An 18577-nucleotide genomic window follows, 5' to 3' on the forward strand; every position below is an offset into this window, starting at 1 on the left:
TCTAATTTTTCCAATGTCATTTATGTAATGGGAGGACCATTATTTGTATGAGAATTACATTCATCTGTCTTATTAAAAGCTCATTCACTTACGTATACTCCATTTCCCATAGGTTTCTATAAAAGTTATTAGCCATCCCAGCTTTCACTACTGAAAACARCACTGTGTATGAAAAATGTTCCAAAACTCCCTCCTTGTGTATTCCCAGTTGTTTGTCTTTAGTCTCTCTAATGGACTTCCTTAACAACTATGGAACACTAGTGGTACTTTTAAAAAAGATTTTATGAGCTTCTATTAATTCTTGCACATGGGAAATGATCATGTTGTATGTATTTTCCATTTACTTCCAAAGATTAAATTGCAGAAACTACTTCTGGAAATTCCCACTTYCCAACGAGTGCAAAATAGCGTGTCAGCAATTACAACATGTGAAGAAAATAACTTGCTTGCCAAGGAGTTGTAATAACAGTGATATTGCATCTGTAATCCAAAATTCTCCTTTTTATAAATATTCGCTAGTGCTGTGTTTTATTTTTTGTATTTATGCTGTACTTATTAATTACCRTATATCAGAAAGACATCACTTATTTTTGAAGAGAATTATTGGCATTTCATTTCAATCAGTTAAAAATATTTTTTTGAAATATGAAGAGTTTTGCTRTCCTGTTGTTCTGATTTGAAGCACTTTTATATCAAATTGTATTTTAACTTGACATTGACTTATTTTAAAATATAGTCCTTGCCCCAGTCTAAATATAAAAGACAGACCATCTCCAGTCTGCAAATACGAGAATGGCAAGATCCTCTTACCTGTCATAAGGTCAGTAGAAACGTAAACACACAAATGTGAGAAAAAATTTGCTTAAAACCAGACAAAAAGTTAACAAACAGGAACTAAGATGTAGAGTATTTCAATAGCCTGTTCTCACCATCAGGTGCTTCTTGCTTTTGATCCCTTTGCCATGTTTATTTTGTGTTCAATAGAAAGAAATTTCACCTTTATTCCACTGGCACTTTGCTCTTTCTTAATTTAACTTAGTGCCCATTGATTTTCTTTGTAAGAATTCAGTTTCAGTGAAAAGAGCATTTCACCTTCGGGTTATTGGTTCAAATATAGCCTCTTCTGGTAAAGTTAGTGAAGCACTAAGAAGATGAAAAGCACTAAGTACCGTAATAGTTACTAGAAAAAAATTGTTATCATCTAATAGTGTTTTGGTTGTTTATAAGCTGGTGGCTTCAGTCTAGTTGTAAGGAATGGTCTCATAATAAAAGCTGTCACTGTAATTGGCAGTCCTTGTGCTAGTCAAATTAGTGGAGTAAGTGACTGAGTAAGCATTACGCAGTTGAGCACCTTGCACCTTTTGATGTTGATCTTCTGGTATGGATTGAAGGTGGCCTGTATGGTTTCAGTATGGACAACACTCAAGTTTTCCTTGAATACAGCAGAATATAATTTATAGTTCCAAGATCCTAGTAGTCCTTTTACAGGAACAAAATTTATTTGGATCTTTGTGTTCATGTGCTTTTTTGTTCTTCAAACACCAAATGGTAATGCTGAGGTTTTGCCAGCATTCCCTTACATTGAATGAGAGTCTAGCTCTTTAAAATAAGGAATGTATGGAAGCTATTAATAATAAACAATACAATTATTGTGCTATGATTATACCTCAAATTCATAATCTTTACTCATAATTCATAATAAATGCCAGAGGACTCATAGTTTGATCAATATAGTTCTTATTTTGTAGTAAGACTATACAAAGGGAATTCGACAAATATGTTAAAGCCCTATCAAGATCTTTGGAAGAGAAAACAGTTTTGAAATTAAGATACGAGACTTGTGAAACACAGATTTTATTTGCATATTGGCACGGACCCAAATCTGCTTAAGAGTGTGACCTTAATGTGTGCTCCCTGCCACAACAGCAGAGCCTACCATGTCTTCAGCTAAACTTTATATTACGTACACAGTGGGAGCAGACACAAGCATGAATGTAGRCACCTGGCCCTCTTTGCCTGTACGTTGTGCTGCTGCCCAAAGGCTAAGGCTTGCGGCACAAGTGCTCAGCAACCTGTCCTAGCCCRTGTGAGTAACTGCTGCAGCCTGGCTGGGAGGCATGCGAGCTCCCCTAGTCCCGTGCAGGTCACCAGTATTTTCGCTGAATCCCAGTGAAGTCAGTGGAAGAAATTTGTTGCCATTTGGTCTCACCACAGAAAATACATATTGTGCATATGGGGAAAGACATTTTTAATACCTTAATTCTTTGCTAATGCTCCTTAGCAGGGGCGCTAAAACAAGCAAGATATACTAGACTTTTTCTGCAGCCCAGTAAGTCCAAGGAGATAATACTTATAACGTAATTCAGGTGATCTGAGGATAAATCTGCTGCTGGTTATGAGAGCTCAGAAACTAATGTGATGAACACTGCTCATAAGCTGTTAAATAAAGAAATTAATTCACAATTAATGTGTTGCTGGCTCACTCCCACAACAGCGATTGCTTTTCCTTCCTTCAATCTCTGACCCTGCCACAAAATCCTCTCAACTAGCCATGTAGTCTAAACTTTAACTTGGCAGCTCTCAGTAGTTTCAGTGAAAATTGTTTTGTTTTTGCCATCTCCTATTTACATTTTCATACTAGCACTACCATTAATGAAAGAACCAGAAGTCACATTAGGCCTATCTGTTAGGGTGCCTGTGATAAGCATTATTACAGTTGCTTAGCAGTGAAGAATACAAGATTCCACAAAACTTTCAGGTGGAATGAAAGAGARAGTAAATTTAGGCAATTAGAATGCTAATAACAAGCTAAAACCCTGGTGTGAAAAGTCTGAGTTATCGATTATCCCAAGAGATCAGCAACAGAACTTTGTATTCAAGTTTCAAATTTGAAAAATTTGTGTTTTCTGAATCAATGTTTTTTTTTCCTGCAAATATAAGTTTATTTCACAAAGGTCTTTAGCATTGCAACACCATGCTTTTAAACCATTTCCCTCTACAGCCTCCTAGGTTCCTTAGCTAATGCACACATGAGTAAACTTGACACCTGTACCATGCAAATTAGTAAAATCTATTTTTTAAAATGGAATTTAGGAGCCATATGAATTAAAAAAATATCTGTTGGGAATGAATCAGCACGGAATTTTTAAAGGGACCTCATGTAACACAAAAGTCTAGCAAAATTCACTGAATGAGTCAACAGACTTATTGGAAAGAGACATATAGCTGCTGTCATCTACTTTGATTTTCAAAAACTATTTGGCAAAGTCTTTTACCAAAGCCTCTTAAAGAAATTAAGCAGTCATGAAATAAGGAGGAAATTTTTCACATCGATAGAGAAATCTGTAAAAAACAGGAAATTGGGTAAGAACATACAATCAGTCTTTAAAATGGAGAGATGTCACTCGTGGGGTTCTGTGTTGTTGCCTGTGTCATATAACATAATCATAAATGAGCCACCAATGGAGGTGAAATGAGGGAGGTGGAAAAATTATTCATGGTAATAAATACATTATTCCTGATAATAAAGATGAAGATTTGCAGTAAAGAAGGACTTCACAAAACTGAGTAAGTTGGTAATAAAAGGGCAGATTAAATTAACCATGAATAAATGTAAAGTGATGGATACAGGGAAAAAGATATTCTAATAATTTCACACATATAGCAAAGGGAGATCTAAACTGATTATTGCTACCCACGAACGAGATTTGGATTTATAATAAGTTCTATGAAGTGTCAAGTTAATTATCAATAGTAGTCAAGAAAGTGAGTGGAATGTTAGACACTATTTCAAAAGGAATAGAAGTCCAAAGAAGAAACTTTCTTATGCCACAGTTAAATCCATGGTACATATGAATTTTGAATACTTGTTCAGTTCTGGTTTTCTATTTCAAAAAGAATATGATAAAATGGAAAAKATACAGCAAAAGCTGATATTGATGTTCAAAGATATGGTATGCCTTTGTATGATGAAAAATGTAGGTAGTTTAATACTTTTCAAACTGGAAAAGAGAAAGATGGGGAGGGAATATGATGAAGGTCTATAAAATTGCAAATGGCATCGAAAAAGCAAATAGCTGATAAAATTGTTCTAAAAGTCCCCTCCAAAAGAGAAAGTAGAAAGCATCAAATAAAACTAGCAGGAGAAGGTTCGGAAAGAATGAAAAGAAATACTGCATACCATACGTATTTAACCCATATAATTTAACCCATATAATACTTTTCCGGTGAACATTGTGGGTGCAAAGCCCCCACAGATTCAGAAAAAAAAATGACTGGAAGAAAAAAAAATATCCATCAAGAGCTATTAAATACAAAACATTATTAAATCCAAGAAGTTTCCAAACCTCAAATTGCTGAAAAATTGGCGAGTACTGCAGTGTCACCATCCACTTCACTAATTCCTACGCACTGTCCTAGCACGTCAACATGATGAGGACGGATGAATGCTTAGCTTGTTGCTCCAGAAAGTGYGTAAGTATGAATTCATTCTTAGATGTTTAGTATGATGAAGACTGAGATCCTTCTAGAAGTGTGCAGGAGCAGAATTTTAGGTGTTCGTGGAATTTTATTAGCAGGAAAATGAGCTGCTTTTGGATGATAGGCACTTTCCAGGGCCACATGGCAGCTAATCTGAGAATTCAAGAATCCCTGTCTCAGATTTGTGTGCCTAAATCTTTTTGTGGGCATAGCTCAGAATATAAAATTCATGGCTTAATTTAAAACATTAGATACTTTGAATGTGAAAGGTATCCATATCAAAGCAAATGTTTCAATCCACTTATATTTACTTTGAAATTACCAGAGTGGAAAAAGTGTCCTTTTTTTTTTTTCTTTTTTCCAAATCAGCTCACGTAAAAATTTACAAAGTAAAGAAAAAAAAGTATTTTTAATTTAAGTTACTGAAAGCCTTACATATTTATGCATTCCATTTTGGTAAATATGCAGTAAAATATGTAGTAGCACAACCATCAAAAGCTCCATTGCTCCCTAATCCTTTAGTAAATGTCCTCTATAAATCTTAGTAGCAGATTATGCACATGCCAAATCCATTTATATAGTGGCTGAGTAGATTTAAAGCCCAAAGATATTAAGTTAAGATAGCATCACTTTGCTGGTAATAAACAAAAATAAAAAAATGTGAGATTCACTATGAGTTATTTGTTATTTTCCAGATCTCACAAACTAAAGTTCTGAAGAGACTGCRTTGTAAGTAGAATGTTATTAAAAGATATCTTTCAATTTTTCAGTCAAACAATTCATGCTCAACTTGATCTGCCAATCTACAKTTTTTTCCCTTATTTCTGGTGCTTTATTTTGATTTTAAGAATAGGAAGATATTCCATGGCTTCTAAGCTCACAAAACACACATGAGCTTCATTTTTGCAGTTCTGTAGCTCAAAGCACATTTTTGACATTAGGGATTTACCTTTCTTGCTCCTTCATAATTTAGATAATTACTACAAGCACTATTAGAAGTAGATGAAGACCTTGGAATTTAAAGGTTTAAGAGACTTATCTTGCTAATACTTCAATGGTAAAATTTGTATTGATTTTAATGTGAYGTGATTGGGCCCTATGGTTTTGAATAAATATGTAGGGTTTAGGGGTTTTGCTAGGAATGTTTCTGAAAAAAAGAAGCTGTRGCATATAGCAGAGAGCAAACTCATCTTTTCATCTCTATATTCTAGAGTCAATTTTCTCTATAAAATGGACTTRCTTGGGAAAAGGGAATTTGAGACTCCTGGAAAGAAGTATTGTTTGAGTGCTGCTCTTAAGTTCATTTGTKCTGGACTTATGTGTATATGTATGTAAATAAAACAAGTTATGCTATGGGTTTATATGGGGAAATTTGCCATCAAATTAGACTGATATCATTACACTGCTACTAATAGCATCCCCTGTATAGACAGAATTATTTTAAAACTTATTTATTTCTATTATACAGTGGTATTATATTAATTATATAGTTTAATTATTAAACTAATAAATATCCACATGCAGGTATATCCTTAAAATAAGGCCAGAATCTGTCTTTGATTTCTTTTCAACTAGGGAGCTGCTGTTCAAAGCCTGGGATCCTACCATTTAACAGATGTCACATTTATATTAGAGCAAGTGGTTAGTCTTCAAATAATAGATAATTTGTTACTATGTATGTTTAATAAAACATCTGATAGATCATGTCTGCATGCCTAATTTGGGGCTGGTGCTTTTTGATCCGATAGCTCTTGCCTTACTTTGTCCCAATTAAGACACAAATTGGCAGCTGTCTTAGAGGAGAGGTGAAGGGCACTGGACTGGCCTCCCAGCCAGAGGCGTTATCCTCTTTTCTCTTCCAGTACAATCAGTCAGATCAGTGTAAGCCACAGATGGCTTAATTTAAAATTCTTGACTTCGAAGGGAAACAGAGGAGAAAATGTGCTTACACAGATGGCTTTGGTCTCACGATCGGCCAACCAGGACAGTGCATTTGCATGTGAACACTTTCCTACTACTCTTTACCTAYGGTTTACTCTGGCCTGTTTGACCTTACTCTGAAGGAGAACAGAAGAGAAGAACAAATGTCTGTGATCAGTCTTAATGGAGATGTGTCAACAGGGGACTGCGTCAGCTCATTCCCATAAAGTCAAGAGTGATGACGCAGTGCCAGGGTCCTCACCCTTCCCAGACCCTCAGTGCTACAGAAATAAGAAGAGCAATGGGGCAGGATTAGTATACTGGTGATGTGAATGGGTGGTGAGCTCAGCCACAAACCCAGCCTTAGGCCTGCTCTGAACTTGCAGAGTAGACAAACCCATATTGTGTCCCAAACTGCTCCTCTTACCCTGAGCTTCGGACAAGGTGAAAGGATTTCTCAGTCAGGATGAAAGCTCCGTCAGATTTTGGGTTCTGCTTCACAGCCAAGCAGTTTCAGATGAATTTCACTTTGAGATTTTGTTTTAATTCAAAGCTGAAATTCTAGTCAACAATACAAGGTAGGAACTAACAGAGACAGAAATTCAGAAAGTACTTGAAATATTTTCCAGTCTAACTCATTTCAAGTATTACCTATAGTGTCTTCCATGCTGCATAATACGAAAGGTAATTAAAAATCTCCTGGTGGCAAGGTAAAACATACTAACTTGGGAAAAGGGAAGATTACGCTTAGTATCCATATGTCTTTTTTTGGCACCAATCTCATCAGAGCTCAATGTTCTTTTATATCATCACAGATGCATCTTATTATTAGTTTTTACTGAACCTGTAATGCACCAGGCAATTCGATCCTCCAGAGTACTCATAAAAAACCTTTGGGGCACTGGTGCCAAAGCATGACATTTTTATTGGTTATCCTCTGCCAGTTTCAGGAGGCTATCTATCTGCTGTCTCTCCACTTCATGTCATGTCTTTTTCCTTCTCTTATTCTGCTTTTTCCACTCCTCAGTCCTAAAAGATGCAAAATTCTACCCCACTGATGTTATTCTCTGCTAATCCCATGTTCCCACAGTCCTGGTGGTTTAGGAATCCAATTTTTAGAAAAAAGATCACAACCCCCCCTAGCAAAGCTTAAGGGATTTCCATGACCTCTGAAACAGCATTATTTTGTAATTTTACCTCCAGATGTGATGATGTTTTGACGCAATGTAATGATCTGGCGGTTTTATTTCCCCACGGGTCTGCCTTGGAAGAAAATCACTGCTACAAAAGTACACACTCAAGAGTAATAGTTTACTTATCAATGTATTTATTCATTTAAAAGTGCAAACAATTATGGAACTGTTTGCATTTCAGAGGGACTGAAAGTTCTAATCAAATCAAGACTTTTATTTTTTTAAAATGACATCAATCAGCTAAAAATGTATCTGCAGGTAGGGAAAATGAAATAACATTTTTTTTATTGACATTAGGGACTGATAATGGCAAAAGACTACATCATGCCTCAATGTGCAAATAGCACTGCATGTTAAGAGTTTAAGGTAACATTTTAGAAAATTTTTCATTTTTAGTATAATATACAAAATTTAGTGTTACAAGTGGAGCTTATTACCTTATGGAACAGCAATGGAAGACTCTGAAATCCTTTCCAGTGACTTTGAGAGAGGCTGCTGTGTATTTACACAACACAGTTTGCAGTAGCAAAGACAACTTTAAAAACTCCCAGCAATCTTACCCCCAACTGTTCATTCCTATCCCAGTAGCAGTTTATTGCCCCTTCAGCTGTTTTGATACAACAGCTTGCAGTGCCTCGGTATCAACCAGATGATTGAAATCGTGACCTGAATTAAATAAACGCACTTTCGGAGAGGGTTATTTTTTTAACTTGGATCATTTCATAAATCTGCTTTACAACACAATCCCACAAACAGTTATGCTGACACAACTGAACAGGCTGCAAATTATACTGGAGGACCAGAAATAATCAACCAGGTATAAGAACTTTCATTCCCAAAGCTCTTTTAAAGCAAGCAATTAAGTTTCATGTGAACTAAGACTCACAGAAAATAAACTGGTCTCCCACTGGCAGATCTAGCAGCAAAACTCTGAAGTCCTAACTTCCACTTTGCTACTTACTTGGATAGCATGTCTGAAAAGAAATGCTGCAAAACTTTTGCTAACGCCCTTTGTGCCAGCACATACAGCAGAGCTCTCCTTTTTCACCCTGTGGTTTTAGATCTGAATCTAGGTACGTGAGCAACACTAAGGAAGGCTTGCACTCAAATGCTCCCTAAATACAGTCTGCAGTAAATCCCTATCACAGTATTTTCACTTTCAAGGAATATGGCAAGAAAAAAAAATCCATATTTATGTTTGTTTATATAGATATCCCAAAATTCAGCACAAATATTGCTCAGACACTGCTGCATGGTTGGCCCACACTATCATTACAGGTTCCTGACTTCAAGCTCAGGGAAAAATTGGCTTAGTCTGTTTGCAGCTCTGATCAGCATCAGCTAAACTCAGCCTAAAACTTGGGTTATTGTAGTGATTTTTGTTTCCATTTTCTGTACTGTCTTCCTTCTGGTTTATTTTCTCACTGGCCTCATTTTAAATCATTTTTAATTTCTCCATTGATTCTAATTAAGCTGCTCCTAAGGCTTATGAGCTTCATTTAATTAAATTAATTAAGGTATTTATTTATATAATAAAAGCTAACCAACTCACCAAGCTTGCTTTCCCAAGCTCCCACAGCTCTAATAGAAAGAAAATCAAAGACACCTAGTTTAAAGTTAAGTGCCTGCAGCCCAGTAACATTGTGATAAAGTAACAAAACCCTGGCTAGCCAAATACTTCACAGTTGTTTTTGCTTTCTTTGACACTTTACTGCATCCCCTAGATGTTTAGAATAAGAATAGAATATTTGCAATGATGCTGTACTCTGAATGGCATCTTCTCCAAAAGGAAAAGTATTAACCACACAAGCAAGAGAAACAGTTTTTTCCCCCCACCTCCAGGATTTATGATTCATAAGGGAGAATTTCTATTAGAATTATCTAAGACTCACACAAGAGAAGAACTCATGTAACACATTTAGGGTAAGAGTTGTAGAAATAATTTAWTTTTCTGATGTAATTATATGATTGCAGAGGAAGAGCCCAGGATTAGATGATGTGAATTCAGATCCCTGATCTGAGTGCTTTGTTCAGTGCAAGATACCCAGCTTCAGCACCATGCAGTGTCTCAGAGRAGTACTCAGGAGTTTGCAGGCTTCAGTTCTCCTATGACAAAGTTGGGTAATTTTTATTTCAGTATGCTCTGCAGTTCTACTTCTTTGCAGTCAGGATATATTGTTCTGCTTTGGAGACAAGAAGGCATTCCTGAGTGTGCCTGGCTTGGATATGGACATGCTACAGTTGGGTCGGCATTAATCATTTCTATCAACACAGCAAAAGGTTATTAAGTCTTTGCCATACAAACAAGATTTAATTTCTCCAGCTGGACACTGCCAGCCTCCTCACAGCACACTGCTCTTGTCACAGTGGCTGAGCACAGTTTTAAAATACATTTACGTTAGCCTCAGGCTAGTGTGCCTTTTTGCTTGTTTGCCTTTGTTTCACCTTCTCTCTTCCAGTAATCGAAGGAAGGTGCTGAAAAGGAAAGGCCTTGATAAGCCGCATAAAGCCAGGAGTAGTTAAAGAGCAAAGATAAGGAATGATTCATCTTTCTAATTAATTTGTATATGAGAAATATACAAATTTCTTTTCTTTTTCTCTCTCTCCTGCTTTGAAAATTTCTCAGATGAATAACTTGCTTAGTTGATTGGGCAAAAAGAAATCATTGCCTGCACTTACATCATGTACAGGAGACACATATCAGGCCATGAAAACAGCTACACATACACCAGTTCCGGCTTTCCACAAGATAAATAAATAAATACATAAGAAAAAACTTCAAAACCCCCAAATCAATAAATGACATTATGTACCAAACCACAACTATCTATTCCAGACAAWGCCCAGATCTTATATGCATGCAGATAGTAATGTTCAGCTCTAGAGGAGCACATCGCATTAACTCTGACAGTGGTAAGGATTATCAACAATATTAACTCAAAGCCAGCACGTTAAAAGTATTTCTGTGAGAAGGAAAGAGATGAGAGTTATAGTAAAATGTCTGCAGATTCGAGAATAGGAAAGCTATCTCAAAAATAATTTAATACAGTAGTATCTGATATACATAATGTAGTAGCTACAATGGTTTCTGATAGATGTTTACATACCATAATACAATCTCGTAGAATTCATTTGGACTATTTGTGGAATAAGGCATTAAATAAGGATTTTGCAATATCACCTTGTACTGCAATTAAAAGCTCAGCTAAATTTAGCAGAAATTCATTYGTAAGCCCAGAGAACATGATGGGCAGCTGGAAATAACCCCAAGTTAAGGGTAGCATAATAATTTCATTTAGCCCTTTAAACCCAATTCCTAACCAAGTGCCACCAAGGTCTAATTTCAGAGAGGACTTTGAGCTAAAGACTTTGATCCATTCATCCTGCTGTTATCTGATTCATTTAATCTGTACTTGTTTGTTTCCATTAAGTATAGTTTAAATCACAAATCATGGGCCATTTCAGCTTTTCACTGTATATTCAGCCATATCACCCTGGGCAGTGTTTTCATCAGATGTCACAAATTAAGCAGGGTTGAACTAAGTCACCACCTAGGTGGAATGTAACCCAAAATGCCGAAATATCTACTTAAGCTTGAGGTTTTTCTTCTGCTACTATGTAGGTGCTGGGAAAATGACACTTACTTTCAGCAGAATTTTTGGACAGAAATTACAGTTTCTCTTTATTTAAAATGATAATTTCCCAGAACATCATTTAGATTTGTCAAAAAAGTTGAAGATAAAAATATACATACATACATAAATATATAGATTTAAATTATATTTTTCTCTTCCCACTAAACAGTTAAATAAGAATATCTTTTAAATCAATTACAACAGTTTCAATAATGACTGCATGCAACACATGCCTCAGGGTAATCCTGGAAGTGCCCTATTTGGCTGGGAAGTAAGCCTGACTATGGAGATTTACTTTCATTAACATATCATATTTATTGACGGTTTTCATAAGAGAGTGTTTTTTTCAAAGACCAAACCAGAAACCAGATGGAGCCGTTGTCCCTGAGATAATAGTAGTAGACTTATTTGAAGACTCTGGTTCCTCGTGGCAAAATTTTTAGTCAAGAAAACGTGTAAGTATAGGATTAATATGTGGTGTGCCTACTTGAGAATATACCCACTGCGGAAAACAGGGCCAGGGACCATTTACTGGCCCTGTACCCAAGGGCACAGATTAAATCTGTGCTTGATGGAACTTGGCCCTAGGTCTCTGGGGCCTTTAAGTTATTGCTCATCTTCCTCTGCGTGCTCTCTCGCCCGGTGTAATAGGTCTAACAATATATGGGTATTGTGGCAGTGTACTGGTATGTTTTTTAATAACATGAACCTAAGGGAAAGGGCTGCTTGCCGTAAACTGTGGCATGAGGGTCTATAATTTCAGCTGAACATGAAAAATTTACAATAGCACTGAATAACCAGTAAGCTAAAGTAAGGAAGACCTGGGACAGTCCTGTCCATACTGCCAGTTCAGCATGCTTTATCCTCTGAGCCGTGCAGAGATACGTGCCTTGAAGAGCACTAGCTGGCATAGGAGAAAACTAACCAGGGAAGATCCTAATAAATAGTGAGTATGATAGCTTTCCAGTGCTCAGGATTGTGCCCTGGTCCTGTTTCATACTAATAAATACCAATAAATATTAGGCTACATATATACATTTCTCTGTCTCTATTTCTCGCACTCTTATACAGTAAACAAATTAAATATTAATGTTCACATGGACAAAAATGCTGTAACTAATTTAGATTGGAAGTTCTATTTAAAGAATTCTAAGAAGGAAATGCATGAATTTTCACAAAGTTTCACAAGACTTCTCTAAACAAATGTATTCAAACTATTGAAAATTTTTATGAAAATGTTTTTTATCTAGTTGCACATGTGAGCTTATGACTACCTGCTGTTTTCATCAACACAGCCTCAATACAAATACAAGCACATATTATCTGTTGTCTTTATCAAGTCATTTTCACACAGATAATTGCTCAGGTGAAAACTAGTTGCTGGATTTTGTCAATAATTGCTGTGTCTCTAAAACAAATTAATATATCTGCAGCTGGAGTCTTGGGGAATTATTGGAAATAAAGTGAACTCAGATCTCAAACCATTAATATATTTATTCTTTTACTTATAGAAACAAACAACAAGTATACTTCTGATCTTTTTTACCTGTGCTATTTTAGAACTGAAAGAACATAAATGATTCTGAAAGTTTTATCCTGGATTTATGAATGCAATGACTGTGATCCCAAACTGGTCTAAAACCTGAAGATGAGACTCTCTGTTACATAGTGCCGGGTTGCAGAGTTCTAGTAGGCCAAAGATATTTCGAGGCTGTTTTAACTGTCAATGGGGAATTGATAAATATACACGATCACAATAGTGGGTGCATTGGCATCTTCTTCAAGATGATATTATAGATGGTTGTTAGATAAAAGAATATATGACTAGGACACGTAGCATACCAGTGAGCCATAAGTCCTTAGGAACGATAAACAATTAGGCTGTCCTATGCAAAATTGTAGATGTACTTGGAACCAGACTGAAACCAAATAGGGTCTAGATGGGAGCCAGTGAAGCTTCAGGACGGGAGAAGCTTAAAGCCAACCAACAAAACTTTTCATCCCAAAGAGCATTCTGGCTACAGCCCAGAGCCCAAGTCTGGCAGCACCTCCTGCCAGTAGAGACATGAGTAGATGTTTAAACACCTGTCTGGACAGTTCTCCAGCCACRAAAGACAGACATTCATGTAACTACATGCTGATTTGACAAATTAGAAATAAAGCATGTATCTAYCTTTTGGAAAATAAATCTAGCCCCAATGAAGCGAACTCTATTCATTGATATCACTTTAGGGGTCATCACTAAGCAGACAAACTGCACCGGCACAAACAACGCTGGCTAAACCTCCCCAGCACCTTCTGGTTGTCTAGTAGCTAGTTATGAAAGGAAAAGAAGCAATGGGTGTTCCATTCTCTCTCCAGTCCACAAGCTACTGGCGGAATAGTTAAAGAACAAACACAAGATATTAATTGAATTGAATTRCAGTATGTTCCAAAAAAATCTCAAATTTGGAAATTGCTATTTTATCTCTCAGTGATTAAGGTATTAAAAAAATAGCACGTATACACAGTTATACATACTACCTATACATACTTAGACATATAGCACTTAATCTTCTCATAAGGCTATTATAACACATAACTCACCTTACTACAAAACCATTAACTCTTTAAACTTCACATCACCTTTGTGGCAGATCTCCTATGTGCCTCTGTCTGCTTATTATAGAGAAACTGAAATGCATATTTGCCAGAACAGACTGAAGTTTTAGTACAGTCATTCCCGATCTTATTTCCTATCTTTGCGTATGTTTTAGGAAAAATGTTAGACACCAAAATGAAGCGACCCGTTCTGCCTACGAAATTTTGCCTTTTAGGTGGCATGGATTCCACTCAATTTATCAGTCTCATGAGGCAATCAAAGAATAAAAAATGGTGAGAAGTGGCAGAAAGGAAAAGCAACAAGATTGGAGAGAGTAGAAGTAAGCTGTTACTAGTAGTCCCAGGATGCTCATTTGTTGATACGCAACATAACTTTTTTATTAGCGGGGTTCTGAGTGTCTGCATTTTTACCAGCTGCTGCAGATATTCCTTCTTGAACTATAATAGCTGGGAAAGGTCATGCTATCCTGACAAAATTTTGTGCTTATGACCAGAGATGTGTGGATAGATGGAGAAGCACTGATGTCCCCTAAAGCCACGGTGACTTCCCTGACCCCCGCCTAGAGCTGCCTCAGCTGGTGACCTGCCACCTTTGTCCACCCAAAACAAATTTCAAATCGTATTTAAGCCCCACTCCTGCAAAAACTCAAAAAAMCTTATTGCAATAAAGCCCAAGTATGTAAGTATTGCAAGATCAGGACCTTTGGGTATTTAGACTTGAAACTGAAAATGAGAGAAAAGTCAGTAAACCCCAAAGTACTGCAAATTAGTTAAGTACACAAGGTATTGCAGAWGTCACAGACTTTGCTACCACTGGGATAATACTTAGTGAGGAAGAATTCAGGCTTCAGTCATATCACAGGAAGGCTGCAGTAAATTACAAATTAATGTTCTGAAGTTAATGAATTTAACTGATTTCAAGCAGAGTAAGAGAGTTAAGGATAGTATTCAAACAGGGAGAGAATATTTAAATTTAGMTATCACTGGCAGGCATATCTTATGCTCACCAAATATCAAGGCTTTTCTCTCTCACAGTACATAGAGAGGCAATCTGAAGTTTTAGCTGAGGGTGGAACAGGTTCATAATTTTCAGAATGGATAAACTGTAAATATAAGAAGACTTTTAATTTTGGGAAATACAGTGAAATATATATAACTGTCCTCAGTGGAARCTTATTCCTGAAGCTCATGGTATCRGTTGTCTTCAGAAGCTTGAAGTATGCAATATGTGACAAATCCTGTTCTTTTCAAAACATCAGGTTCAGAACTCAGTAAAATACATAACCATATTCTTTAGCAGATGCATTGCTTACTGGTAATATCTCACAGCTAGGCAGGCAAGATTAAACTGAAGCAGCTAATTAAACTATTTTAAGTAAAAGAAATAAAGACCACAAAGAAATGAAAAGAGTTGCAAAAATAGTTATCAAATACGATAAGCAGTGCTATTTCATGTTGTTTCACTGCTGCCATTTTAATGATTGAAAAATCATTCTGTGTTTTCAGTCTTAGACACTAAAGACTAAACCACCATATTGATTTCTTAATACAGTAATCAAACCCAAGATCTTTTTTTCCTCTGGACCATGCTAAGCTTGTCATTACTGTCTTTAAATAAAAATATAATATCTTGTATAACTTTCAAGATAAGAACTACAGAATTTGTACATCAAAGGCCTATTTGACATTCATTAACAGTAAAAGAAAAATTGAAGGAGCATGAAAACATGCAGCTATATAACATATTAAATATCAACACATGGCAGTGCCTGAAGGACAGCTCTCATTCTGAAATCAAGATAGTGTTCATGTGCTAATTTGCTTCACATTCTCCATTAGATAAATTATGATTAATGGTGTAATAATAATAATAATAATAATAACGTAAAACTTTTATTGAAGTTTAGGATTGACATTTCATATCTTTAGAAACAAGAATTAATATACCACGGATTTTCTGTGAAAACTGCAGAAGAGAATTATGTAGGATAATTGAAATAATCATGTTTCTCTGCCTCACACATCATTTTAGCAAGTCAGTGCTTTAACGTCTGTAAAATAAAGCATTTAAAGTTATGTCAGAAAACTATATTTCATAATTGCAGAATTTTCTTTTTGATATGTGACATGTGTGAGCCAGACAGATTTKCAAATATCATATAGTAATACTGGAATTATGTATAAATTTGAGCAATATACAAGGAATACAAATTTATGTATGTCCTTACTTACTGTTTTTGTCTTTACTATTCTATGAACATTTGTGGAAACAGTATTTATTTGCAAGAACTTCTGGGAACAGTTTTTCTCACTTTATTCTGTAATGTTCAAATGTACACATATGTAAGTGCACACATCCCACATGTGTGTGACATTTGTTTTTTCTTCAGGAATGTCACAACCAATGTATAAAATGTTTGTATCCAAACATAGAGTATAATTAAAATTTAAGTTGTCTGGTTATTTATCATTATTACTGCTATTACTAATTCTGATAATATTTCTGAAATGTAATGGCTTCTAAAAGATTATGTCATAGACCCTAATTCAGTTTCACTCACTGTGTAAATACATAATAAATTTGGTTCCTGCTCCACAAGACTTAAAATTAAAGTGTAAGCTAAAAGATAGCGGATGACACATAGGTGATAAGCAAAGTAAAACAGCATGAGAGTTGAGCCAAAGATACAGCTGAAACAAACAGTTTATCTACRACTTCCATACAAGGCTTTGACAAACAGTTCAGCAACTATAAGTAAAATTCAAAGACTGAAGTCTGTTCAAGAATAACCCTTTGAATATGTCCACACTGCAGTCACAAGAGAGCATAGTAAGGATATAGCCGATTTAGCCTTAAAATATGTGTTCTTGTGCCTGCAGAGCCTGAGGTTGTGCGGCGCTGGTGGTAAGTCAGAATACCTCAAATACACAAAGGCATGGCCACTAGCAGTTAGCAAGCTGCCCACTAAAGAAAACTTTGTATATCTTAACCTACTTAAACTTCGTCTCTAGAACTGTGACTTCACTGAACCTCGAAGGGATCGACCGGGCCCACATTGTTGCTACTCATTCACTTTCATTGCCCTATTTTCCTGCAAAATACTTGGAATCTGCTTTTCTTCTAGTTGCAAAACTAATGTCATATCCTTTCCAATGAGCACAAAGAAGTGATTTGAATGTGTCGTTTTCCTCGAAAAATATGGAGCTGGTCAGCTTGGAGAGAAAAGTAATGCAAGTGTCAAAGAAACCAAGAAATCTCAGGGTCCAGTCAGGGAGCCAGAGGACAAGACATCCGAATGTCTGCTCAGCTTCACTAAGTATTAACCAACCCCCAGTTTTGCACAGTTATCATTTCAGTGCACATATATACAGCACTAAGGTGAAAGATACATTGACATTCGTCAAATGAAAACAGCAGCCAGGGAAAGAATTGAAGAAAAAAGGTTGTCACATTAAGCAGAATAAAAAGCAATAGGAATGGTGACTAAAAGTTACAGATCAGAAATATATGTGATTCATATTCAAGCAGTGTCTCTTCTCAGCTTTCTTGAAGGCATCAGTCCTTGCAATAAGTGGTAAATCATTATTAATTCTTTTGATCACTATGGAAGTCATATTAATTGCACACAAATGTTTTTGGAGCTGATAGAAATGTCATACATAATTCCATAAGCATCGTAGAGCAAATAGTGAATGACCTGGGCAGATGAAGAAAAGATCATAGCTCACTGATCAGCATGACTCCATTGATACCATTACAGCAGCCAAGCACTTTATCTTCTCTTTTTAACATAAAACTTTCTTTTCTCTTTTCTTTCTCCTTTAATATTGATTTCTGTCAGCTTGGGCTTCTGCACTGGACCTGTATGTGTTAATGTGATTTTTTTTTTATGAATGATTTGCTGTGGCAAGTCTACACACTAATATTTTAAAACTAACTATAGTTTCATGTGATTTATTTTGAAAATAAGTTGCAGATTTTTTTGTTTGCGATAATTTGTGAACACAACTAACCATAATTCTAAAAGCTTACATCTAGTGCTGTCTTTTAAGGTTGCATGTTAGGAAAAACTTGATCCCCAGATTTTGTCTAACATAAATCTGTTAAGGTAGGTTATAATGTATAGACCATGTTAGTGTCTAAATACAGTCATGATGGCTAAGGTTAAAATGGGAGATGAAGATTCCTGTGGAACTGTGAGGGGGAGGGTTACTGTGTCCTGTGCAAACCACTCAGGACAACAGTTTTACCATATTCAGAAATCCTGCCCACCATTACATCAATATTTACCTCTGGGAGGTAAACTGGAAATTCATAGCAACAGGAAAGACACGTCCTTCTCTTTCTTTCTTTCCTTTTTTTTTTTTTTTTTTTTTTTTTTTTTCCCCATCCCTGTGCATCTTATCTAGGCCAGTAAAACCTCACACTGAAAATTTTATCATAGATATAAAAAGATTCCAAGTCTATTTTCTGTGTTTGTTTAGAGACAAACTCTACAGACTGCTTGGTATTAATGAAATACAGCATTGTTTTTGCACTAATTGATGAATCCCTTGGTGATGTTCTGCAATTGTTTAAGGCTCTGCATAGATAATATTTGTGCTTAATTTTGTGGAAAGAATTACCATGACCCTCTCAGAATAATGGGAGCACGATCCTGCCCCTCTGTCTCAGGTGACCAGCAGAAGAGACTGGAAGGATATCGCATCAGTAGCAGCCTCTGTGAAATAGGCTGGAAATACTTTACA

This window comes from Rhea americana, unplaced genomic scaffold, assembly GCF_003343005.1.
Source record: "Rhea americana isolate MKP2758 unplaced genomic scaffold, rheAme1 scaffold_72, whole genome shotgun sequence".
Classification (NCBI taxonomy): domain Eukaryota; kingdom Metazoa; phylum Chordata; class Aves; order Rheiformes; family Rheidae; genus Rhea; species Rhea americana.